The following is a 26,956-nucleotide window of genomic DNA, read 5'->3' as shown; positions in this document are numbered from 1 at the left end:
GTCTTCTATTGCAGTTTCAATTTCATTTTCAGTTATGGGCATCTCAAGACGCTCCTTTACATCGTCCTCAAGTCTGGGCAGGAGAGACAAAAAATCACAACAGAAAGCATCACCCATCTCTCTCGCATGGCCAAGAAGGTCGCTGAAATACTCTTTAAATACCTGCTGGATTACATTAGCATCGCTTGAAATTTCACCATTTCTTATCTGCCTGATTTGTTTTTGGCAAGCGTATCATTTTTCATCTGTTAAAGCTCGCTTCGTTGGTGTTTCACCGGCCCACAGTTTATGTGCTCTTGCGCGTATAACTGCTGATTTATACCTTTCAGTGTCTATTCTTTCAAGCTGGCTTTTCACATCCCTTATATCTTTCGCATACTTCCCAGCCTCGGTACTCTCCATGCTTATTAAGAACTGCAGTTGCTCGCGCGCTGCTTTTTCCTCTTGCTTTTCTTTGTGTCGGTTGGAGCAGCTCTTTTCTATGGCTTTACTTTTTAGCCCCTCCTTGAAATATTCCCATTGAACGGCAAAAATACTGGGCCGCTAATCGAGCAGCTTCTGCATCTCATCTGCAATGCCCTTTACAAATCCCTCGTCCTCCAAAAGTTTAGCGTTTAATTTATCAGAGATTCCAGTTGAAGAGCGTACTCCTTTCTTTCAAACCAAAACTTGCGATCACCAGGCAATGATCGCTAAAAGCCACACGTTCAACTTTGTAATCTGTGCAAAGGGGTACAAGTTCAATGGATGCGTAAATCCTATCCAGTCTGGCATGGCTATCTCGTTGAAAGTGCGTGTATTGCGGTCTGTTCCCGTAGGTGAATATGCTGCCAATATCCTCTAAGCCATTGTCATGAACCAGACTGTTTAACAATTGTGCGCTCCTATCACGCACAGGCGTACACTTCACTCTATCGGCAGCGGCACAAACACAGTTGAAATCGCCCACAAGCAAAAGCAGTTTGTCACAAACAATGTAGGACTCTAGACGGTTTAAAAAAACGCGGCGTTCAGAGTCTACATTTGGTGAACACACGCATATAATGCGCCAACATAACTTCGAAAACAAAAAGTCTACTACGAGAAGGCGACCACTTGGACAAGAAAAAATTGACTCCACGATGATGCCTAAACTATTGCGGAGAAACAGGACGCACCCACCCGATGTGCCAACAGAATGGCAAACGCAGACATCGAAGTGTGCACGAAATGTGGACACCATACGCTCAGCAGATTCCTCGCTGTCGATCTTCGTCTCTTGGACGGCTACAATGTCCAGATCGTTGTCAGCGAGAAGACGATTAAGTTGACATTGACGCCTTCGAGCACCAAGGCCCCTGACATTCAGAGTCGCTACGCGTAATGCTACGTCAAGTTTCGTCGCCATGCGCTAGGAAAAAAGGCCGGTGACATACATTGCACACCATACTTGATTCCACACGGAGCACTGTATGGCGTCGCCATTCCTCGAGTCCGTGTGCAGGCGTCGGGAAAAACGGCAGGCATTCCTTTGCCGGCAGTTCCAGACCAGTGCACACCGTCTAGTGGATATACTTGCCGCCACAACCGGGAATAAAAACCACACGCACCCACTCACACGCGCACAGGAATACACTGCAAGACTATGGAGGCGGTTTGTCCGCCTGCCGTGTCTCGGCCGCTAAGTTGGGCAGCTGTATTAAGTAGAGCGCCGAATTCCTGGGGTTTTCGGCGGCGGCTCGTCACTGCCACCACCCGGCTCTTGCTTTTTACCGACGAAATCCTCGTGGGAGCGCTTCCCAGCTGTCAGGGCGGCAGCCTCCTGGCTGAAATCCATGGTCTCGGGGTTCCTAGGCTCCACGTTGTCGGGAGTTTTGTCCGCAGCTGTCGTCTTATCCTCTAGCGTGCCGTCGTATTCCGGCTGAACCTCACGTTGCACTTGTACGGCCGCCGCTACTGCATTGGACGTCGTCGCAGTCTGCTTCGTCAGTGGCGTCAACGTAGGCCTATCCCGCGTCGCTGGTTGCCCAGTTTCACGGGCTGCATCCTCTGCGTCCGCCTCGTCCATTAGCAGCTCAGACGAGTCTTCACTTGTACCGGGGCCCGCGATGCTCGCATAAGTGCGGGCCCATTGGTCGTCTTCGTGGCCGAACCATCAGCAGGCTCCGCAACGTGGGACCCGACAATCTTTACGGATGTGGTCCGTATTACGACAGCGAAGGCATAACGGAGGCCTACCTGGTACGACGACGAGCGCCAACTCACCGCTAACGTTGAGCTGGTGCGGTAAGTCGTCGAGCTTCACGCCAGCTTTCAGCTTAAGTGTGACGAGCCTCGATGTGGAGCCCTTCTCTGACATACCCCGCACACGCCAACGCTCCCGGGAAACTTCGGTGACTTTCCCGTATGACGCAAAGGCGGCTCGTACGTCTTCGTCCGGCACGTTGTGTAGCAGCCAGTGAAGCTTGAGTCGCATGTCCTGGTTCGCGGGATCAATCACCAGGCAGCGGTTTCCTTTCACAAGTAGCTCACCGACGCTGACAATCTTCGTTACCGCATTAGAATCCTTAAGAGTAACGGCCCAGACGTGGCTCATCCGATACGCCCCCAGGGCGATAACATCGGCGAGCAACTCATGCTGAGCTAACGTATCCCGGAAATCCTCGACCCGATACGGGCGGGCCCTGATATCGGCGTGCAAAAAAACTGTATTTACAACGAAACGCCCTGTAGGCAGTCCTGGCAAAACAACCGGGTATGAACTTTCTCTTCGGTAGCCCTGTTACCGCGGCCAGGCATGGCCGCTGAAGCCGCTCCTACGGAGCCCGTCATCAAACGTCCGTTCACTGCGGTGGCCGGAAGTAGAAATCCGCTCGGCCATGACTGCCGCTACTAGCTGTGCACATAGCCTCGTCAGTACTCAGTGAAAATTAGGTCAACTTCCTTTTCTTTTGCTTGCTTGCGTTGCGGTTTAACGTGTGCCAAACCTTTCAAAATTATCGGACATCACTTACAGAGCGCTGTCATTACGTGTGCCCTGAATGGCCTTCGCCTACAAAAATGGTAAACTTATGTCACGTTGAATTTAACAAAAAAGTATTTACACAGTCGTCAGGATTTCAACCTGTGCGGGGAGACCCCAATGGATTTCTAGTCCATCGCCTTAACCACTCGGCCACGACTTTTTTTTTATTTATTGCCGGTCTTTGACAATCTACAGAACACTCAGTATAGAAACACACATCACAAAAATAACACCTACAAAACTTATTGAAAAACATGAAAGCCACCAGTCCTACATGGACTGGCGTTGTCTAACTAAAATTATTTTAAAGCTGTCAGAGGTTCTAGCCTCGACAGCCAGTCGGGTACACAATCTTGTGTTTTCTTTATTGCAATAAAGCGAGACATACTCTCTCGAAAATAAATACGTGCAGGCCTAGCGTCTGGGTCACAATGGTACCCAGCCATCCTTTCCCGCCATAAACAGTGGAGGCCCTGGAGCATTATTAAATCGTATGGAACTCCTTCCTCATTGTTTATCGCTAGGTACCTTATCCCATGCGGACTCAATGGGAAATCCTTCTTCATTGTCCGTTTTAGGACGTACCAGAAGTAGACGCCTTCCCAGCAATGCAAGAACACATGATCTATGGTTTCAGGTTGTTTGCAGATCAAGCAATGTGAGCCCCATGGTACAAGGAAGCCACGTTCTTCCATGAATGTTTTCACTGACAGTGTTCCTGCGTGTAGCCTAAAAAAGAATGTTTCTACCCCCAGTAGGCACCTCCATTCTTTTCACCCGTTTAAGGACATCCTGTCCTGGTCCTCCACTGTATACCGCTCTGTACAATGGCACTGGGAATACAATATCGCATACATCTCTATATAACGTCTTTCTTTTCACGCTGGATAAATAATCGTAAGAAAAACGCACAGAAAGAAAGCGCACACTATCGACAACTTTTTAGATAGCCGCGAATCGTTCCTGGCATACTATTGGTACTAACAATGAGTGCCGGCAAAGCGGCTCTTAACCTGAGCTGTAATACCGTACACAGAAAGGGATCACGCACATATCGAAAAAACAAAAATCTATTGACTAGCTGTCGTACAAAAAGATGCGCCAACCCCAGCCCCCCTTCCTTCACCCGCCTGAACAGATTTGTTCGGCTACATCTTTCCCAGTTGGAGTCCCAGATGAAAATGGCGAACACTCTGTGCAACCTTTGCACGTTTACCCTTGAACAAAACAACGTCTGCATGACGTACCACAACTTCGTGATGAAAAACATATTACATACGGTTGCCCTTGCGAAAATGGACAGGTTGATGCCTTTCCACCAGTCTGCTTTTTCTCGTTTCTTTTATTTGGTTCGTCCAGTATCCCTCACTATGTTTGTAACTGTCCATGGGAACACCGACATACTTGGTGGGGATTTTCATCCAGCTCACATTCGCGAAGTTGTCCGGGGCCGAAGACCACTCTCCATGCCACAAACCGAGGGACTTGCCCCAGTTCACTTTGCTGCCCGTCACCTCACAAGACTGCTTCAAAACGCGTATCGTTTCTGTTACACTTTCTCTGTTTGTACAACACACGGCTATGTCATCTTCATATGCCAGGAGCTTGACTTCTGTGGCTGCCAAGCTATAGCCTCGTATTTGCTCGTTCTGAATTAGTGCCAAACACATCGTTTCTATGTAAATTGCAAACAAAAGAGGACTGAGGGGGCAGCCTTGACGCACAGAACGCATGACGTTAATGGGGGCCCCCAATGATTTATTCACAATTAAGCGTGTTGTGCAGTTCTGATACGCCAACGCCACTCCCTCAGTGATGATGGCACCTACATTAACGTGATCCAGAATGGCAAACAAAATATCATGAGACACACAGTCAAACGCTTTCTCTAGGTCCAGCTGAAGCACTGCGACGCCGTCGTATGTTACGTCACAGCACTCGAGCACGCACCGCATCGTGTGAATATTCGAAAAAATTGACCTCCCTTTGATCCCACACGTTTGGTGGTCTGCGACTATTTCTTTGATGACTGTTTGCAGTCTGGCTGCCAAAACCTTCATAAAAATCTTATATTCGACATTAGTTAGAGATATCGGCCTATAAGACGTCACTAGCCTAAGTTTCTCCGCTTGGTCACTCTTAGGTAACAGGATGGTATGCGCTTTACCAAAAGAAGGCGGCAAAGTTTTGTTCACATATGCAACGTTAAACAGTTAAACAGGCTTGTTAGCAGGGGCGACAGTTCTTTCTTAAAAGCTTTATAAAAGCACGCACTGAGACCGTCAGGTCCGGGTGATTACCACTGTTCAAATCATTTATTGCTTTTTCGACTTCGTGTTCTCTTATATTCCCTTCTAATCGGTCCTTCGTGTCGTCACTCAATCGCGGCATGCGACCGAGAAAACCCTTCTTAAACTCATCTACATTGGCTTCTTGAAATGAAAACAGCGACTGGTAATAGTCTAAAAACGCTCGGCCTATGCTCTTATTATCGTCGACAAGTGTGCCGTTCCACAAGATCTTATCGACATGATTACGTCGACCATGAGCTTTTTCAAGTCCAAGCGCCCTTTTGGTGGGCGTCTCCTCCGCTACTAATGCGTTTGCTATTACCCGCACAATCGCGCCTTGATAGCGTTATTTGTCCAACTGCTCAATTTTTTCTTTAATGGTTGGCATATCTTGCTTGTACTGCCCTGGCTCTTTGCATTCCAGCGCTACCAGCTGCTTAAGTATCTTTCGTAAGTCTCTTTCTTTCATCTCCCTCTCAAACTTTAAGCAGCTCGATCTTTCTATTTCTTTCATTTTTACCTTCTGTTTGAACCATTCCCATTTCTCTGCTATGGTTTCAGTACGTTCATCGCATACTTCCATAACGGCCTCATGTATTGCCTCTACAAATGGCTCGTCTTTTAGTAGTAAGGCATTCATTTTCCATAGGTTCCAGTTAAAAGATTCCCTCTTCTTCTTCATACCTATGTTACACTTCACCAAGCAGTGATCTGAAAATGACACAGGTGCAACAGAATAACTGTGGCACTTTGGAATCATGTCCTGTGACATGTACAAACGGTCTAACCGCGCATGACTACTCCCTTGAAATCGCGTATACATCACTTCCCGCTCTCCCTCCAGACACTCACATACATCGTCTAGTTCACTTTCGCTAATCAGCTTAGACAATATATGACTGCTTTTATCGCGGATACCAGCATTATTGGATCTATTCCGAGCACTCAAACCACAGTTGAAATCTCCCAACAAAAGCATGCACTTTTCACTGCTAATATACTGAAAAGATTCGAAAAAAATAATGCCCGTTCTTCTACACCATTTGGCGCATATATGCATATAACTCGAAATTGAACTTCACAAAAAACTAAATCGCAAAATACAATCCTTCCGGATTGACATGAAAACACACTTTGTACTACAAGGTTTGGCAACTTCTTAACAAACAGGACACATCCGGCGGACGTCCCTACCGCGTGGCTCTCGACCGCCTAATATCTAGTCGTGAAACGCCGCACCATGCTCCCGGTCTCCTCCTCCCCGTCTACCTTGGTCTCCTGGACAGCTAAAACATCTATGTCGTGGTCAGTGACCAACCGTAGGACTTGACTTTGCCTACGGCTAGCCGCCAAGCCCCGCACGTTTAGTGTGGCAATACTGAGAGACGGGTCAGGTGCCATGCTGTACTAAAGAATGAAGTAGGCCCGGAGCATGGTGCTTACCCTTCACGACTAGCCCTCGGCTAGCCGTCTCCGGAACCTTCCGGCTTGCCGGCGTTGTTCGGGGGAGGCGCTTTGTCGCCAGGCGTTCTCTCCGGCGGGATGTTGGGCTTTGGCTTGAAGCCCATTCGCCTCCCAAGAGGCGTCTTTGTCGGCGGTCCCTCGTTGGAGCTCGTTGCACCCTCATCTCGGTCCTTTGTCTCGTCGTGGGTGCGCTTGACTGGAGCGGGAGTCGTAGTCCGGTCGTCGTCGTTGACGGCCTCGTCCTATTGCATTGCCTTCGTGTCGTCGATGGGTGCCTCTCCACTAACGCCCCCCGTCGCCTGATCTTCTGTAGTCGCGACTTGCGCCGACGCACTCGGCATCGCAGCGGCCTCAGCCTCCTTGCCGTCTGCGTTCCCGGCCAACGCAGCACCGCTCGTCGCCAGTGGCACCGGGTCTCCGGCTCCTTTGGCAGCGTCCTCCGCCTCCACCACGTACATGACGTTCTCTGCCGCAACGTCAATCGCAGCCGGGCCCGTCACGGCGGGGTATGATTTCCCGCAGTCAGCATCCTCGTGGCCGAAACGTTTCCACCGTGAACAGCGGGGGACTTTACATTCCCGACGGACGTGTCCCGTGCCCTGGCAACGCAAGCACTGCATAGGCCGGCCGGGAACAACCACCAAGGCCAACTCTCCGCCGACGCAGACCTGATGAAGAAGGTCCTCCACTTTGACGCCGCTCTTCAGCTTGAGCAGCACGGTCCTGGTGGTTGACGTCTTGTCCCCCATGCCTTGGACGCGCCACCTTTCCCGGCTTACCTCCTCCACCTTGCGGAAAGCCGCGAACGCAGTCCGGATGTCCTCGTCTGCCACGCCGTACAGTAGCCAGTGAACCCTAAGCTTCACCTGCTGGTCCTGTGGGTCGACGATAACGCACCGTCGTCCCTTCACCTGCAGTTCCTTGTGGGCTATCAGCCGTTTCGTGGCGGTTGCATCCGCGAGGGTCACCGCCCAGACGTGGTTTATCTGGTACGCGCCTATGCACACCACCTCCGGTAGCAAGCCCGTCGGCAGCAGGGCGTCTCTAAAATACCCCGACCTTGTAGGGTCTGGCACGCACATCCCCGTGCAAATACACGGTGTTAATCGCCACTCGTCCTTTTGGCAATTGAGGCAGAATAAACGGGTATTCCTTATCGTCGTTAGTCCTGTTACCGCGGCCAAAAGTGACGGCTGTCGCTGCCCTTGAAGAGGCCATGATCCTACGAACCGTCACGCTCGGTGGCCGGAAGCAGAATGACCACTCGGCCACGACTGCCGCTCATAGCTGTGCGCATAGCCTCGTAAGTACTTAGTAGAAATTAGGTCAACTTCCTTTTCTTTTGCTTGTTTGCGTGTTAAACGTGTGCCAAACCTTTCAAAATTATCGGACATCACTTACAGAGCGCTGTATTTACGTGTGCCCTGAATGGCCTTCCCCTACAAAAATGGTAAACTTATGTCACGTTGCTTTTAACAAAAAAGTATTTACGCAGTCGACAGGATTTCAACCTGTGCGGGAAGACCCCAAAGGATTTCTAGTCTATTGCCTTAACCACTCGGTCACGACTGCCGCTAGTAGCTCTGCGCATAGCCTCGTCAGTACTCAGTAGAACTTCCTTCCTTTTCAACTTCCTTTTCTTTCCTTCCTTTTCAACTTCCTTTTCTTTTGCTTGCTTGCGTTGCGGTTAAACGTGTGCCAAACCTTTCAAAATTATCGGACATCATTTACAGAGCGCTGTAATTACGTGTGCCCAGAATGGCCTTCCCATACAAAAATGGTAAACTTATGTCACGTTGCTTGTAAAAAAATTTTTTACGCAGTGGACAGGATTTGAACCTGTGCGGGGAGACCCCAATGGATTTCTAGTCCATCGACTTAACCGCTCGGCCACGACTGCCGCTAGTAGCTGTGCACATAGCCTCGACGGTACTCAGTAAAAATTAGGTCAACTTCCTTTTCTTTTGCTTGCTTGCATTGCGGTTAAACGTGTGCCAAACCTTTCAAACATATTGGACATCACTTACAGAGCGCTGTAATTACGTGTGCCCTGAATGGCCTTCCCTACAAAAATGGTAAACTTATGTCACGTTGCTTTTAACAAAAAAGTATTTACGCAGTCGACAGGATTTGAACCTGTGCGGGGAGACCCCAAAGGATTTCTAGTCCATCGCCTTAACCGCTCGGCTACGACTGCCGCTAGTAGCTGTGCACATAGCCTCGTCAGTACTCAGTAAAAATTAGGTCAACTTCCTTTTCTTTTGCTTGCTTGCGTTGCGGTTAAACGTGTGCCAAACCTTTTAAAATTATCGGACATCCCTTACAGAGCGCTGTAATTACGTGTGCCCTGAATGGCCTTCCCCTACAAAAATGGTACACTTATGTCACGTTGCTTTTAACAAAAAAGTATTAACGCAGTCGACAGGATTTCAACCTGTGCGGGGAGACCTCAATGGATTTCTTGTCCATCGCCTTAACCACTCGGCCATGACTGCTTTTTTTTTATTCGCTTGAAGGTACATCATGTACAAAGCACAACAGAAGGGCAGAACACTGTACAGAAATAATGACAAGGAATAATGTTAAAATAACGTCAAGCACACTTTGCTTGGCGTGGGATGATTAAAAGTGCGTTAATGAGATGAGGTCATTGAGCACGGGTAACCATTCCGGCGGATCTTCGCCTGCACAATATACATCCCTCGTGTATGCTATACTTTCTATAAAGTATTCCCTAGCTGGGCGTGCGTTTACATCCGCATGCCTCACTGCCATACGCGTCTTCCATATTGCGTGCATGCTCAACAACATAAACATATCATACGGTATGTCACTTTCACACTGAACCGGCAAAAAACGAATTCCGTATGGTGTTATAGGGAGGTCTTTCTTTAATGTTCGCTGCAGGATGTCCCAGTGAAATACAGCATCCCAACAGTCCAAAAAGATGTGATCTATACTCTCCGGCTTACGGCATAAAAGACAATTAATACTCCAAGGAACAAATAGTCCCTTTTCCTGCAACCATAGTTTCACTGGCAATGTACCCGTGTGTAGTTGAAAAAAAAAGGTCTTGGCTGATGGGCGTACTGGCATTCGTTTGATTCGCCTAAAAACATCTTTCCCGTGTCCGATTCCATATATCGTTCGATACATGGGTACTGGCATCATTACGTCGATAAGATCTTTATAGAGCCGCTTTTTTTTTACTTCGCACAAGTACTGCAGAGAAAAACAAACTTTTAGTATATTGAACGCCAACACTACTTCGCGTAGATAACCACGTATACCAGTACGCCCTGCACAAGAAGAAGGTACTATGAACTCTGGTAAATAACAGCATAATCTAACTTGTAACATAGTGCGCAAGAATGGATGACTCTGATCGCGTAAGAAAACAAGCCATGACACAATCTGCCTTAAAAACAAATGGGCCAATCCCAGCCCACCAGCTCACTGGTCGAAAAAGATTTCTACGACTCGTACGTTCCCATTGGGAGCCCCAAACAAAAGTGGCAAAGACTCTGTGTATCTTCTGAATGTTTAACCTATTCATGCACAGCACCTGAAGCACGTACCAAACTTTCGCCGCTAAGAACATATTGCGGACTGTTGACCGAGTGAATATCGAGAAGTTTTTTCCTCCCCACTTATTTGTTTTCTCCTTCAACACTTATGTTTCATCCTTCCAGTATTCATTGGGATCTTTATATCGCTCCAGTGGCACACCGAGATATTTGGTCAGCACGGACCGCCATCTGACATTTTCATAGAAGTCTGGCATTGCCTCCCAGGTGCCATGCCATAAACCTACACACTTATCCCAATTTATTGCACTACCGGACCATATGCAGTACTTGTCGGCTACTTTCACAGCTTCGCTAATACTTTCTCTATCTTCACAAAAAACGGCAATATCATCAGCCTAAGACAAAAATTTGATCTCCGCCATCATAAGCTTAAAACCCCGTACTTTGTTATCGTGAATTATGCTCAAACAAAAAGGCTCTAAATAAATAGCAAACAACAATGGGGAATTTGGACACCCTTGACGGACGCCCCTGGCAATTTGAAAACTTTCGGTGACTTCTTTGTTAATTACAATGTTAGCCTCACAATTTCTATACGACATTTTCACACCATCTAAGACAATATTGTCATGTAGTAGTGACGCTGAAGGAAACAGTCGTAAAACTGTGTATGACGAAACTGATTCTTTATTGGGCGAACCTGTGCCCACAAAAGCAAGCTACACTCAAAGCACAACGAAAGCGGCGAACACAGTCGGCGGTCGTCGAAAAATCTGATCAGCGGCGAAACGCGTCGGCTTCTATACCTGAGTCACCGAAGGTTCCAGATTAATCCCTGATGCCCGCGTGTCTTCCAGAAAGTTCTAGACAATTCGCGTCGCTCATATGATCAGATTACATGAGTGTCGGTGACCACAGACGAAGGATAGAAGCATCGATAACGTTCGAGAAGCTTCCGATGCAGGCGCGTCCTGCGCCGAGCAATAACGTTTAACACTTGTTAGCCGGTGGAAAGCGGCCACCGGTGAAAGATAAACATGTATACGTGTCAATACCCTCCCCATAAAAAGCATCGTCCCGATGCTACAAACAGGAAAGCGAAAACAAAAGCACGCGTAATAAAAAAACAAAAAAAAACAATAACAAAGTAACAAAGTACCTAACGTCGTCAGCGGGCCTAGAAAGGCTTAAGACGCACCACATGGATGACTTCAGGGCGTGCCCGGCGCCGCTGTGATTGCGAAATGCCGTCTGGCACGACCTCATAGTCCAGTGCGCCAATACGTCGGATTATCTTATATGGTCCGAAATAGAGACGCAACAGTTTCTCGCTAAGTCCTCGTCGGCGAATCGGAGTCCAGACCCAAACACGGTCGCCGGGCTGGTACTCGACGTAGCGTCGTCGAAGATTGTAGTGTCGGCTGTCGGTCCTCTGCTGGTTCTTGATGCGCAGGCAGGCGAGTTGTCGACCTTCTTCGGCACGCTGCAAATAAGTGGCAACGTCGAGATTTTCTTCGTCAGCGACGTCCGGTAGCATGGCGTCAAGCGTCGTTGCCGGGTTCCTTCCGTAGACCAGGTTGAACGGCGCCATGTGCGTCGTTTCTTGCATGGCCGCGTTGTATGCGAAGGTCACGTACGGAAGGATGGCATCCCACGTTTTGTGTTCGACGTCGACGTACATTGCCAGCATGTCGGCGATGGTCTTATTTAGGCGCTCGGTGAGGCCATTCGTCTGCGGGTGGTAGGCGGTGGTGCGGCGATGGCTTGTCTGGCTGTACCGCAGGATGGCTTGAGTTAGTTCTGCCGTAAAGGCCGTGCCTCTGTCGGTGATGAGGACTTCTGGGGCACCGTGACGCAGGAGGATGTTCTCAACGAAGAAACGGGCTACCTCGGCGGCACTGCCTTTGGGCAAGGCTTTTGTTTCGGCGTAGCGGGTGAGGTAGTCCGTAGCGACAAGGATCCATTTATTCCCGGACGTCGACGTCGGAAAAGGCCCCAGTAAGTCCATCCCGATCTGCTGGAACGGTCGGCGAGGTGGCTCTATTGGCTGTAGAAGTCCGGCTGGCCTTGTCGGCGGTGTTTTGCGTCGCTGACAGTCTCGGCATGTCCTTACGTAATGGGCGACGTCGGCAGAGAGGCGAGGCCAGTAGTATTTTTCTTGTATCCTCGCGAGAGTGCGGGAAAAACCGAGATGTCCAGCCGTTGGGTCGTCATGGAGAGCTTGCAGAACCTCTGGACGCAATGCTGAGGGTACCACGAGGAGGTAGTTGGCTCGGAGAGGCGACAAGTTCTTCTTTAGGAGAATGTCGTTTTGCAAGAAAAACGACGCCAATCCTCGCCTGAACACCTTCGGCACAATGACGGTCCTGCCTTCCAGGCAGTCTACAAGGCTCCTTAGTTCCGGGTCGGCTCGCTGTTGTTCGGAGAATTCGTCGGCACTGATGGGTCCCAAGAAAGTGTCCTCATCCTGGTCGTCTTGTGGCGGCGGTTCGACGGGGGCGCGAGACAAACAATCGGCGTCAGAGTGCTTTCGCCCGGACTTGTAAACGACGGTGATGTCGAATGCTTGAAGTCTCAGGCTCCATCGTGCGAGGCGACCTGAAGGATCCTTCAAGTTAGCTAGCCAACACAAGGCGTGGTGGTCGCTCAAAACTTTAAAGGGCCTGCCATAGAGGTAGGGGCGAAACTTTGATGTAGCCCAGATGATGGCGAGGCACTCCTTTTCTGTTGTGGAATAATTTGCTTCCGCCTTCGATAGTGACCGGCTAGCGTAACTTACAACCCTTTCTAGTCCGTCAGTCCTTTGCACAAGCACGGCGCGGAGTCCTACGCTGCTTGCTCGCTTCAGTTCTTCGAATGCTTCGACTTGCGGAGTCTCCCACTTGAACTCGACGTCGGCCTTCGTGAGATACGTCAGTGGCTCAGCGATCCGTGAGAAATTCTTGACGAAGCGCCTGTAATAGGCGCACAGTCCAAAAAATCTACGCACTGCCTTTTTGTCAGCAGGCGGAGGAAAGTTGGAGATGGCCGCAGTTTTCTGAGGGTCGGGGCGCACTCCAGACTTGTTGATGACGTGGCCCAAAAACAAGAGCTTCTCATATGCGAAGCGGCACTTTTCGGGCTTCAACGTTAGTCCGGAGGTTTTGATTGCTTGAAGAACTGTTTCAAGGCGCCGCAGGTGTTCTTCGAAGCTTGAGGCAAACACAACGACGTCGTCCAAATAGACGAGGCAAGTCTGCCACTTCAAGCCTGCCAGTACTGTATCCATGACGCGTTGGAAAGTGGCAGGTGCCGAGCAATGACCAAACGGCATGACCTTGAACTCGAACAGTCCGTCTGGTGTTATAAAGGCAGTTTTCTCCCGGTCCTTCTCGTCGACTTCGATTTGCCAGTAGCCGGTTTTGAGGTCCATCCACGAAAAATACTTTGCGTTGTAGAGTCGATCCAAGGCGTCGTCAATCCGTGGGAGGGGCTATACGTCCTTCTTCGTGATCTTGTTGAGGCGACGATAATCGACGCAGAAACGTGAGGTTCCATCCTTCTTCTTCACTAACACCAGGGGGGACGCCCACGGACTCTTGGACGGCTGGATGATGTCGTAGCGTAGCATTTCGTCGACTTGTTGCCTTATGGCCTCGCGTTCGCGCGCCGAAACTCGGTATGGGCTCTGACAGAGTGGACGAACATTTTTGTCGGTTATGATGCGGTGCTTGGCGACAGGAGTTTGTCGAACTTTTGACGACGACGAGTAGCAGTCCTTGTATTGCAGGAGCAGAGCTTTTAGTTGTTCTTTCTTATGCCTGGGAAGGTTCTGATTGACGTCCAAAGTTGTTTCAGGTACTATAGTCGTCGTTGCAGGTGCACTGGAATCCGCGAAGGCGAAAGCACTGCTGGCTTGTACTATTTCGTCGATGTAGGCGACCCTGGTGCCTTTGTTAATGTGCTTGTATTCGGGGCTGAAGTTCGTGAGCATCACCCTTACTTTCCCTGCACGTAGCTCAGCTATGCCTCTAGCGACGCAAATTTCACGGTCGAGCAGTAAGTAATGATCGCCCTCGATGGCGCCCTCCATGTCTGCAGGCACTTCGGTACCGACGGAAATCATTACGCTGGAGCGAGGCGGAACGGTGACTTGTTCTTCAAGCACATTCAAGGCATGGTAACTTATGCTTGTATCCGTTGGTATCGCGTTGTGCGTTGAAAGCGTTATCGACTTGGACCTTAAGTGGATGACTGCACCGTGTTGATTTAGAAAGTCCATGCCTAGGATGACATCCCAGGAGCAGTGCTGCAGGATTACGAAGCTCGCCGGGTAAGTGCGGTTGTTTTCCGTGACTCGCGCTGTGCAGATTCCAGTCGGCGTTATTAGGTGGCCTCCCGCTGTCCGGATATCGGGTCCTTGCCAAGCTGTTTTCACCTTCTTCAACTTGGCGGCGAACTCGCCACTGCAGACGGAATAGTCGGCTCCAGTGTCGACGAGAGCGGTGACATTATGACCATCGAATCGCACATCTAAATCGGTAGACCATCGTCTGGCGTTACGGTTAAATCGTGGCGTCTGATCACGGCTGCGTCGGCTTGCTCCGCTGCTGCTACGTCGCGTCGGCAGGTCGTCTTTCGGCAGCGAAGTGTTGTCGTGAATGCTCTTTCCAGGCGGCGTGCTGATATCTCGTCGTGAAGATTCGCGAATCTTCTTCATCGGCGACGGAGGATCTTCGGAATTGCGTCGTACAGCAACCGCACCTCCATCGGTTGCTGCCTTTAGTTTCCCGGGTAAGGGCTGGGAGATCGGCCCCGGGTGGGACCGTTGTACTGACGTCGATGCGGCGAGATGTAGCGGCCTGGTGACGGCGAGCGTGAGGATCGTCTTGGTTGCCACTTGGCTCCGGCGAGGTAGTCGGCGATGTCGCGTGTTCGCTCACCAACCTGTGGACGTGGCGCGTTGACGGCGAACCCTCGTAGGCCCATCTCGCGGTATGGGCATCGGCGGTAGACATGGCCGGCTTCCCCGCAGTGATAGCAGAGCGGGCGGTGGTCGGGGGTGCGCCAAATGTCTGTCTTCCTCTGGTAGCTGCGCTGGGCGACGGGTGGGCGTGCTGGCGGCGGCGGCGGCGGTGGACGACGGAACTGCGGCGTTACGGGGCCCTGGCGCGAGCGCGGAGGGGGGCCTTGACGACGGGCGACGGCGGCGTAGGTCATCGCTTCCGGCTGGGGTTGCGGTGATTCGGGAAGTCCTATCGATTGCTGGATTTCCTCCCGCACGATATCGGCGATGGAAGCAACTTGAGGCTGCGACGATGGTAGCAACTTCTGCAGCTCATCGCCTACTATCGCCCTGATGGTGTCTCGTAGGTCGTGGGAGAGCCCTTTAACTTCGGCGTACTGTGGCGTCGAACGGCGATTGTATTGCCGGTTGCGCATGTCCAGTGCTTTCTCGATCGTCGTAGCCTCCGAGAGAAAGTCTTGGACTGTCGTTGGTGGATTCCGCACAAGTCCGGCGAATAGCTCCTGCTTAACTCCCCGCATGAGCATGCGAACTTTCTTGTCTTCTGGCATAGAGGGGGCGGCGTGCCGGAATAATCGAGTCATTTCTTCAGTGTACATACCGATGATCTCATTCGGAAGCTGTACACGGTTTTCCAGCAAGGCTGCAGCTCTTTCTTTTCGGACGACGCTAGTGAAGGTGTCCAGGAATGCGGCTTGGAAGAAGTCCCAGGTTGTTAGTGCACGCTCCCTATTCTCGAACCAGGTGCTGGCGCCGTCTTCAAGCGAGAAGTAAACATGGCGCAGCTTGTCGTCGCAGTCCCACTTGTTGAACGTAGCGACCCGGTCGTATGCCTCCAGCCAGCATTCGGGGTCTTCACATGGCGAACCGCGGAAAGTCGGCGGCTACCTGGGTTGTTGCATCACGATTGCAGATGTTGGCGCAGGGGCTGTCATGGTAGCTGCTGCCGAGGTCGTGACTTTTGTCCTCTTCGTCTTCTCGGGAAGAAGTCCGTACTCCGGGGGTTGGTTTTGTAGCCTGAGGCTAGCTCGATGCTTCGGGACAACGTTGGTACTCTCTTCGGGGTTCGGGCTTGGATCACGGCTTTTCGGGGGCGTCCGCTGCATGGACACAAAAGCACCTCCACCAGATGTCACGTAGTAGTGACTAGAGCACTGCACGGGACGATTTTTTCAGCCCGGGCCCCGCCCGGGCCCGTTTTTACGTTGGGCGGCTCGCCCGAGCCCGATCAAAATTTTTATGGCGAGACCCGGGCCCGGCCCGGGCCCGGAAATAATCTACGTTACCCGCCCGGCCCGGCCCGCCACCCCTTTACCTTAGGCCCGAGCCCGGCCCGAGCCCGACTCAAAACCGGCCCGAACCCGGCCCGAGACCGAAAAATAATGTTTTTCAGAGTTGAGACACCCGAGAATAACTCGCTGCACATTACATGCACACCACCAGAAAGCCCAAACCCGGCCCGGGCCCGCGTCAAAAAACCCGAGCCCGGCCCGGGCCCGAGTCAAAAAGCACACGCCGTGCCCGAGCCCGGCCCGAGCCCGTGAAAAAACTGTGCTACCCGGCCCACGGGCCCGCGCAGTGCTCTAGTAGTGACGCTGAAGGAAACAGTCGTAAAACTGTATGACGAAACTGATTCTTTATTGGGCGAACCTGTGCCCACAAAAGCAAGCTACACTCAAAGCACAACGAAAGCGGCGAACACAGTCGGCGGTCGTCGAAAAATCTGATCAGCTGCGAAACGCGTCGGCTTTTATACATGAGTCACCGAAGGTTCCACATTAATCCCTGATGCCCGCGTGTCTTCCAGAAAGTTCTAGACAATTCGCGTCGCTCATACGATCAGATTACATGAGTGTCGGTGACCACAGACGAAGGATAGAAGCATCGATAACGTTCGAGAAGCTTCCGATGCAGGCGCGTCCTGCGCCGAGCGATAACGTTTAACACTTGTTAGCCGGTGGAAAGTGGCCACCGGTGAAAGATAAACATGTATACGTGTCAATATTCCCGACATTTACGTGTTCCAATACAGAAAAAAGTACTTCATGAACAACACGATCAAAAGCCTTCTCGAGATATAGTTGTAACATCGCGACTTGTCTGTCCCATGCATCACAGCATTCGAGGATGCTCCTTGCTGTGTGAATGTCCGTTCCTATTGTTCGGCCCTTTATGCCGCACGTTTGGTGAGGACCTACGATTAACAACTGTATTACAGTCTGCAATCTCTTTGCTAGCACCTTCATGAACACCTTGTAATCGACATTAGTGAGGCTTATAGGACGGTAAGCACTCACAGATAAAAGCTTCACTGGATCGTCACTTTTTGGTATCAGTACAATATGCGACCTTCTAAAGGATGGTGGTGCTTCGTTTATTTCGTACGCCTCAGCGAAGAGCTGAAAAAGAGCCCTCGAGAGTTCATGCTTAAATGCCTTGTAAAAAGCAGCCCCAAGTCCGTCTGGACCAGGCGTTTTACCTTCACTTAAATCATCTATTGCTCTTTCTATTTCAATTAAGCTAATTGGCATTTCAAGGCGTGACCTGGTTTCGTTATCTAAAGTGGGCATCAGCGACAAGAATTCACTGTCTAAAGAGGCTTCGCTTTTACCGCTGCATCCAAGCAATCCTTTGTAATAATCTACAAACGCTTGTTGTATTTTTAGTTTGTCCCTTGTAGTCTCCTCGCCGTATTTTATCTGTTTTATTTCCTTACGTGAAGCATACCGCGTCTCTTCGCTCATGGATCGTTTCGTAGGTGTTTCGCCAAGCCAGAGATGTTCGGCGCGTGCGCGTATAACTGCGCCTCTGTATTTTTCTGTATCCATTATCTCGAGCTGATTCTTTATTTTTCTTATTTCGTCAGAGAAACTGCCTGGCTGAGCACTCTCGATTGACAACAAGAATTCCAACTGACACTGTAGTTCCTTTTCTTTTCTTTTTTCATTCCGGCGTAATGTTGAAGATCGCTCGATAGCTGTAATTTTAACTTCTTCCTTAAATCGCTCCCAGGCTTCAACGAATCTCCCCGACTCTAACAAGTGTAATTTTTTTATAAGTACTTTTACTTCGTCGACAAAAACTTTATCGTTAAGTAATTTGTTGTTGAATTTCCATAACTTCCACGAAAAACGTGACCTAATGTTTTTCACTCCTATTGAAAACATAACGACGCTGTGGTCGCTAAACGATACCGGTTTAACATCATAACTGTTGCAAAGTGGTATGAGCACATCTGACACGTATACTCTGTCTAAACGCGAGTGGCAATCACGTTGGAAATGCGTATAGACAGGACCACATCCATTTTGCAGTACATTTCCAACATCCTCTAAGCCGCACTCTTGCAAAATCGTACATAAAAACAAAGCACTTTGATCCCGAACAGGCAATCCCCTGTTCCTATCTTCCTTTAGGCACACGTAGTTGAAATCACCCAGCAACACCACGTTCTTTTCACATTTTAAATATGGTTCAACACTTGCAAAAAACCTATGTCGGTCTTTAACATTATTTGGCGCATATACACAGATGATGCGCCATTTCTGAAACAAAAACAGAAAATCGCAAATGACAAGTCGGCCGTCTTCACTACTATAAACATATTCATCCACAACACATAAAGAGTTTCGCAAGAATATCGCACAGCCTCAAGAGGTGCCAACTGAATGACACACGCAAACATTGTAAGAAGACCTAAAAGGTTCGACCATGCGATCCGTTTGCTCCTGAGTTTCGACCTTCGTCTCCTGAACTGCTATCAAATCAAGGTCATACTCTCGGAACAGACGACTGACCTGGTATTGCTTTCGTCTAGACCGTAGGCCACAAACGTTGAAAGTGGCTACGCGTAACGCTCTTCTAGTTAGCGAAGTCTGCGTGCAAGTTGGAACGGACCGCATGGTTCTTACCTCACACATAGGCCCGGCGTTGACTGCAGTCGCTGCTGAGAGACTTCACATAATGGAGAAGCCATACTAGCCGTGTCCTTTTAGGTCTATAGTTTCGAGGCCCCTAGTTGAAGCACAACCCTCGTTGCTACGAAGGTGGCTTCGCCGGCGGTCGGGTGCCCGCGCTGACGTTAGGCTTGGGCTTGGTGCTGAGTCGCCGGCCCAAGGCTACTTTCGCCGCCGGCTCCCCTCCGGGTTCCGCGCCTTGTCTGTCGCTGTCACCAGCGACATCCTCAATCGGTCGCTTTGCAGATGCGCCACTGACACCTGTACTCCCGACGTCCATGTCTTCTGGCTGGCTGTGCGACGCGTCGGAAAGTTTTCCCTCGTCGTCATTATCGTCCACCGGAGCTTCGTTGTCAGCCTTGGATGTTTCATTTTGACGCTTGACTTCTTCCGCGTCGACCGCTCGGTTTTGTTTTTCCGTCGGTGTTTTCGAAAGGGGCGTGTACACGGGACCCCCTCTTCCGCTGCTGGCTGCTTCTTCTGCGTCAACTTGGTCCATCATGTGCTCCGCGACACGGTCGCTTGTCACAGGACCTGCCACACTGGTGTATGTCTGAGTGCACTCGTTGTCTTCATGTCCAAAGCGCCTGCATTTACTACACCGGGGTATGCGACAGTCGCGTCGGATATGCCCCGTTCGACGACATCGTAAGCACAGTGGCGCACGCCCTGGCACAATCAGGAGCGCGTTGATACCACCCACTCGAAGCTGGAGTGGCAGATACTCGATGGTCACTCCGGTTTTCAATTCCAGGGCTACGTTGCGAGTAGATGTTCCCTTGTCCGTGATACCACTGACACGCCAACGCTCCTTTGATACTTCGGTCACCTTCCCGTAAGCCGCAAACGCGGTGCGTACTTTTTCATCCGGTACGTAATGCAAAAGCCAATGAAGCTTTAGCCTGACGTCCTGCTTGTTCAGGTCAATAACGAGGCATCGCCTTTCCTTTAACTTGACGTCAGCAAACGCAAGCATCTTCTTCATTGCTTCTGGTGTGCTGAAGGTCACCGCCCAGACGTGATTCATCTGGAAGGCCCCTAAGGCAAGCACCTCGGGCAGCATTCCCAGACGAACCATCGTATCGCGGACGTCTTCCACACGGTAAGGTCTTGCCCTGATGTCTCCGTGAAGAAAAACAGTATTTGTAACACACGCACCTTTGGGTAACTGTGGCAAAATGACTTCATAACCCTGGTTTTCTTCGGCAAAAATCCTGTTTCCGCGACTGATGTGGGCCGCAATATCCGCTCCATCGGAGCTCATGATGACACAACCGTTCGCTAGCGCGTCCCGAAATGGAATCCACTCGGCCACGACTGCCGCTCATAGCTGTACGCATAGCCTCGTAAGTACTCAGTAGAAATTAGGTCAACTTCCTTTTCTTTTGTTTATTTGCGTTGCGGTTAAACGTGTGCCAAACCTTTCAAAATTATCGGACATCACTTACAGAGCGCTGTAATTACGTGTGCCCTGAATGGCCTTCCCCTACAAAAATGGTAAACTTACGTCACGTTGCTTTTAAGAAAGATGTATTTACGCAGTCGACAGGATTTGAACCTGTGCGGGGAGACCCTAATGGATTTCTAGTCCATCGCCTTAACCGCTCAGCCACGACTGCCGCTCATAGCTATGCGCATAGCCTCGTAAGTACTCAGTAGAAATTAGGTCAACTTCTTTTTCTTTTGCTTGCTTGCGTTGCGGTTAAACGTGTGCCAAACCTTTCAAACTTATCGGACATCACTTAAAGAGCGCTGTATTTACGTGTGCCCTGAATGGCCTTCCCCTACAAAAATGGTAAACTTATGTCACATTTCTTTTAACAAAAAAGTATTTACGCAGTCGACAGGATTTGAACCTGTGCGAGGAGACCCCAATGGATTTCTAGTCCATCGCCTTAAACGCTCAGCCACGACTGCTTTTTTTATTGCCGATTGTGACAAGCAAAACAACAAAAATACAAATGATAAAAACATCAGCCTACTTTGGCTGACGTAGGAGAGATTAAAATCTTTTCATGACAGCCAAGTCAGCGAGTACAGAAATCCATTCGAGTGGTTCAGCTTGCGCCCGATACACTTCCCTAAGGGCCACAACACTTTCAATAAAGTTTTCGTGCGTCGAACGGACGTTAACATCTGCATGTCGCACTTGCATTCGCGTCTTCCACAGACTGTGGAGGCCCAAAAGCATGATTAGGTCAAATGGTACTTCCGCTTCATTTGCGATGGGCAACAACCTGATGCCATATGGGTCCAGGGGAAAATCTTTTTTGACTGGAGGACATCCAATGGAAAATTGGGTCCCAGCAGTCAAGGAACACATGTTCTACTGTCTCAGGCTTTTTTCATAACAGGCAGTTAATCGTCCATGGGACGAAAATCCCCTTTTCATGCAGCCACGTCTTAACAGGAAGTATGTTAGAGTGCAACTTAAAGAAAAAGTATTTCACGGATGGGTTAACCGGCATTCTTTTAACTGGCTTCAGAACATCTTGCCCTGGGCCTCCACGGTGAGGTAAACGATAAATAGGAATCGGCAACATTGCGTCCTAAAGATTCTTATACAGATTTCGTCTCGAAAAATTGCACAAATACTCCATGGAAAAACGCACATGCAATAGCCGGAAAGACAGTACAACCTCTCGCATATACCCACTGATAGCCCCATACATACTCTCACACGATGACACAACGATTTCTGGGAGATGTCTCTTCAACCTCACTTGGATAGCAGTCCTCAGAAAAGTATCCCTTTGATCTCGGAGGAATATAAAACGCGACACAACTTGACGCAGAAATAAGTGCACAAGGCCAAGCCCTCCCTCCTTAACAGAAAGAAACAAGTTGGTACGACTGGTTCTCTCCCAGTTAGACGCCCAAATAAAAACAGCAAGAACTCGGTGTATCTTTTGAAGACTGGCCCACGTTGCACACAAAACATTCATAATGTACCATATTTTGGATACAAGGAAAAGGTTGCAGACGGAGGCGCGCGAAAACATTGATAACGGCCTCCCCTGCCATGCATCTGCTTTCTCCCTCGCCCTTGACACTTGCTCATTCCAACATTCACTTGGATCGCGATTATACTGAAGGGGGGCGCCGAGATACTGCGTTGGCAGACAAGACCATCGCAGTCGCGCGAAATGATCGGGCATCGTTCCCCAGTCACCATGCCAAAAACCAGAGCTCTTATCCCAGTTTATCAGGCACCCCGTTTGCTTGCAAAATTCATCAACCACGCTGATCACTTTAGTAATACTGTCTCTGTTTGAACAGAATACTGCAATGGCCTCAAAGAGCACGACACCTTGCGAATGGTACAAGCACTCCTGTACAGCCGCATTACATACGGAACTCCTTACCTCAACCTGAAGACAGCCGAGAAACAAAAGCTGAACCTCCTAATACGAAATGCCACGAAGCTCGCCCTAGGACTGCCAACAACCGCCTCCACTGACCGATTGCTTCGCATGGGAGTTCACAACTCCTGGGAAGAACTTGCGGAAGCGCACCTCATCAACCAGATCGAGAGACTCAAGCTCACAACCACAGGCCGAGCAGTCCTACGACGCACAGGATACGCAACCAACCTAGAACTTGATGGCGAAAGTAAGGAAGAGATCATGTCGAAGCTCCGAGATTGCCTACAAGTTCATCAGATCCCTCGGAACATGCATCCAGAACACCATCGAGGCAGACGGCTCGCCAGGGTAAACGCCATCAGACACAAGCACTGTAACGACCCGCAGGCGCGCTACGTGGACGCAGCCAAGTATCCGGGCCGAAACGCTTCCGCCATCAGCGTCACAGACTACAGGGGAACGACACTGGCGTTGGCTACGATTCTCGCCAAACACGCGGACACAGCAGAGGAGGCCGCTATAGCACTCGCCACCCATACAAGCGACGATGCCATAGTGGTCTTCACCTACTCTCAAACCGCGGCACGCAACTACATGAAAGGCAGGATCTCCGTCAAAGCGATAAACATAATGAAACGTGGCGACACTCCTCCCCCCTTCACCTGCATCATGTGGGTTCCGGGACATGAGGGACTCGAGGGGAATGAAGCGGCACACACCGCGGCCCGCGCAAGCGTCAACCGGGCCTCCCCGCACGTGATTTTCGACATGCCCCACCCACCCAAATCAGCGGAGGAAACGGAAACAATACCGCTAACTTATCAAGCGCTACTGCAGCACTATCGGCTTGGACGCAGGGTATACCCCCACCACTTCCAAAACTAACGAGAAACGAAGGCACCGACTACAGGCGACTCCAGAGCAATACCTTCACCCACGGAAGCTTACTGCATCATTTCCACCCGACGATATACAGCTACACCTGTCCACACTGCAACGTGCCAGACACCTTGGCACACCTCCTACTGCAATGCAAGCACACCCGAGCAAGCATTACAACGACACAACCAATAGCAGCAGACGCAGACCCAACCCTCCTCGCAGAGACGTGGGAGGCTGCGATCTCCAAGCCGGACCTGGTCGACCAGCGCGAACTCGTCGCCCGGTCCCGGAGGGCGATCCAAGCCAGAGGGTACCTGGAATAAGGGACCCTCCCACCTCGACTGCCAACTAACTCACTGTTTCAAATAAAGGTTTATTCATTCATTCATTCATTCATGCAATGTCGTCCGCATAAGCGAGGATTTTGACATGTGCTGACTGTAAACGAAAGCCTCAGATGCGTTCACTCTTGATTACAGGCAAACAGAGTGGTTCTAGGTATGCGGCAAACAGAAGGGGCGACAATGGGCATCCCTGATTTACTGACGAATGCACTACCAGCTTGTCTGAGAGGTCACCATTTACAATGATGTGCGTAGTGCAGTTTGCATACGCCATTCTGACGCCTTCTATGATCACCCGTCCTACGTTAGCGTGCTCTAGTATGCAAAAAAATATCATGTGAGACGCAATCAAAGGCTTTTGCCAGATCTAGTTGCATCATTGCAATTCGATCCCCCAGCGCATCACAGCATTCCAATACCGTACGTGCGACATGTACATTCGTGGCAATGCTACGTCCCTTGATTCCGCAAGTCTGATGCGGTCCAACCAATTTCGTTATCACGCCCTGTAATCTCTTCGCTAGAACTTTCATGTATATTTTGTAATCAACGTTGGTGAGGCTGATCGGGCGATAGGACCCCACCAACAAACGCTTCTCTGGGTCATCTGTTTTTGGGATTAACACTATGTGCGATGTGGTGAATGACAGTGCATGGTACATGCTTTCGCTCATACGCCTCAGTGAATACTCGTAACAGTAACTGAGCGACTATGGGCTTGAATGTCCTGTAAAACTCGGCACCAAGCCCATCAGGTCCTGGAGTTTTACCAGTCTGTAGGTCTTCTATTGCAGTTTCAATTTCATTTTCAGTTATGTGCATCTCAAGACGCTCCTTTACATCGTCCTCAAGTCTGGGCAGGAGAGACAAAAAATCACAACAGAAAGCATCACCCATCTCTCTCGCATGGCCAAGAAGGTCGCTGAAGTACTCTTTAAATACCTGCTGGATTACATTAGCATCGCTTGAAATTTCATCACCATTTCTTATCTGCCTGATTTGTTTTTGGCAGTCGTATCGTTTTTCATCTGTTAAAGCTAGCTTCGTTGGTGTTTCACCGGCCCACAGCTTATGTGCTCTTGCGCGTATAACTGCTGATTTATACCTTTCAGTGTCTATTCTTTCAAGCTGGCTTTTCACATCCCTTATATCTTTCGCATACTTCCCAGCCTCGGTACTCTCCATGCTTATTAAGAACTGCAGTTGCTCGCGCGCTGCTTTTTCCTCTTGCTTTTCTTTGTGTCGGTTGGAGCAGCTCTTTTCTATGGCTTTACTTTTTAGCCCCTCCTTGAAATATTCCCATTGAACGGCAAAAATACTGGGCCACTAATCGAGCAGGCTTCTGCATCTCATCTGCAATGCCCTTTACAAATCCCTCGTCCTCCAAAAGTTTAGCGTTTAATTTATCAGAGATTCCAGTTGAAGAGCGTACTCCTTTCTTTCACACCAAAACTTGCGATCACCAGGCAATGATCGCTAAAAGCCACAGGTTCAACTTTGTAATCTGTGCAAAGGGGTACAAGTTCAATGGATGCGTAAATCCTATGCAGTCTGGCATGGCTATCTCGTTGAAAGTGCGTGTATTGCGGTCTGTTCCCGTAGGTGAATATGCTGCCAATATCCTCTAAGCCATTGTCATGAACCAGACTGTTTAACAATTGTGCGCTCCTATCACGCACAGGCGTACACTTCACTCTATCGGCAGCGGCACAAACACAGTTGAAATCGCCCACAAGCAAAAGCAGTTTGTCACAAACAATGTAGGACTCTAGACGGTTAAAAAAAACGCGGCGTTCAGAGTCTACATTTGGTGAACACACGCATATAATGCGCCAACATAACTTCGAAAACAAAAAGTCTACTACGAGAAGGCGACCACTTGGACAAGAAAAAAGTTACTCCACGATGATGCCTAAACTATTGCGGAGAAACAGGACGCACCCACCCGATGTGCCAACAGAATGGCAAACGCAGACATCGAAGTGTGCACGAAATGTGGACACCATACGCTCAGCAGATTCCTCGCTGTCGATTTTCGTCTCTTGGACGGCTACAATGTCCAGATCGTTGTCAGCGAGAAGACGATTAAGTTGACATTGACGCCTTCGAGCACCAAGGCCCCTGACATTCAGAGTCGCTACGCGTAATGCTACGTCAAGTTTCGTCGCCATGCGCTAGGAAAAAAGGCCGGTGACATACATTGCACACCATACTTGATTCCACACGGAGCACTGTATGGCGTCGCCATTCCTCGAGTCCGTGTGCAGGCGTCGGGAAAAACGGCAGGCATTCCTTTGCCGGCAGTTCCAGACCAGTGCACACCGTCTAGTGGATATACTTGCCGCCACAACCGGGAATAAAAACCACACGCACCCACTCACACGCGCACAGGAATACACTGCAAGACTATGGAGGCGGTTTGTCCGCCTGCCGTGTCTCGGCCGCTAAGTTGGGCAGCTGTATTAAAGTAGAGCGCCGAATTCCTGGGGTTTTCGGCGGCGGCTCGTCACTGCCACCACACGGCTCTTGCTTTTTACCGACGAAATCCTCGTGGGAGCGCTTCCCAGCTGTCAGGGCGGCAGCCTCCTGGCTGAAATCCATGGTCTCGGGGTTCCTAGGCTCCACGTTGTCGGGAGTTTTGTCCGCAGCTGTCGTCTTATCCTCTAGCGTGCCGTCGTATTCCGGCTGAACCTCACGTTGCACTTGTACGGCCGCCGCTACTGCATTGGACGTCGTCGCAGTCTGCTTCGTCAGTGGCGTCAACGTAGGCCTATCCCGCGTCGCTGGTTGCCCAGTTTCACGGGCTGCATCCTCTGCGCCCGCCTCGTCCATTAGCAGCTCAGACGAGTCTTCACTTGTACCGGGGCCCGCGATGCTCGCATAAGTGCGGGCACATTGGTCGTCTTCGTGGCCGAACCATCGGCAGGCTCCGCAACGTGGGACCCGACAATCTTTACGGATGTGGCCCGTATTACGACAGCGAAGGCATAACGGAGGCCTACCTGGTACGACGACGAGCACCAACTCACCGCTAACGTTGAGCTGGTGCGGTAAGTCGTCGAGCTTCACGCCAGCTTTCAGCTTAAGTGTGACGAGCCTCGTTGTGGAGCCCTTC

The 26,956-nt window shown here is 50.2% G+C and overlaps 6 non-coding genes across 6 annotated transcripts; all 6 read right to left on the bottom strand.

The window, feature by feature from the left end:
* Window positions 1–3,082: 3,082 nt before the first annotated feature.
* On the bottom strand, window positions 3,083–3,164 carry Trnas-aga (transfer RNA serine (anticodon AGA)). Its single transcript has one exon. It is a non-coding gene; the product is annotated as a tRNA-Ser (tRNA).
* A 5,413-nt stretch (window positions 3,165–8,577) lies between these two features.
* Trnas-aga (transfer RNA serine (anticodon AGA)) lies at window positions 8,578–8,659 on the bottom strand. Its single transcript has one exon. It is a non-coding gene; the product is annotated as a tRNA-Ser (tRNA).
* A 215-nt stretch (window positions 8,660–8,874) lies between these two features.
* Trnas-aga (transfer RNA serine (anticodon AGA)) lies at window positions 8,875–8,956 on the bottom strand. Its single transcript has one exon. It is a non-coding gene; the product is annotated as a tRNA-Ser (tRNA).
* A 216-nt stretch (window positions 8,957–9,172) lies between these two features.
* Trnas-aga (transfer RNA serine (anticodon AGA)) lies at window positions 9,173–9,254 on the bottom strand. The gene has a single exon. It is a non-coding gene; the product is annotated as a tRNA-Ser (tRNA).
* An 11,533-nt stretch (window positions 9,255–20,787) lies between these two features.
* Window positions 20,788–20,869, bottom strand: Trnas-aga (transfer RNA serine (anticodon AGA)). Its single transcript has one exon. It is a non-coding gene; the product is annotated as a tRNA-Ser (tRNA).
* A 216-nt stretch (window positions 20,870–21,085) lies between these two features.
* Trnas-aga (transfer RNA serine (anticodon AGA)) lies at window positions 21,086–21,167 on the bottom strand. The gene has a single exon. It is a non-coding gene; the product is annotated as a tRNA-Ser (tRNA).
* Between the last annotated feature and the right edge of the window lie 5,789 nt (window positions 21,168–26,956).

This window comes from Dermacentor silvarum, chromosome 1, assembly GCF_013339745.2.
Source record: "Dermacentor silvarum isolate Dsil-2018 chromosome 1, BIME_Dsil_1.4, whole genome shotgun sequence".
Taxonomy (NCBI): domain Eukaryota; kingdom Metazoa; phylum Arthropoda; class Arachnida; order Ixodida; family Ixodidae; genus Dermacentor; species Dermacentor silvarum.
Note: the sequence above shows the minus strand (reverse complement) of the source record. Positions and strands in the feature narration are given on the sequence as shown.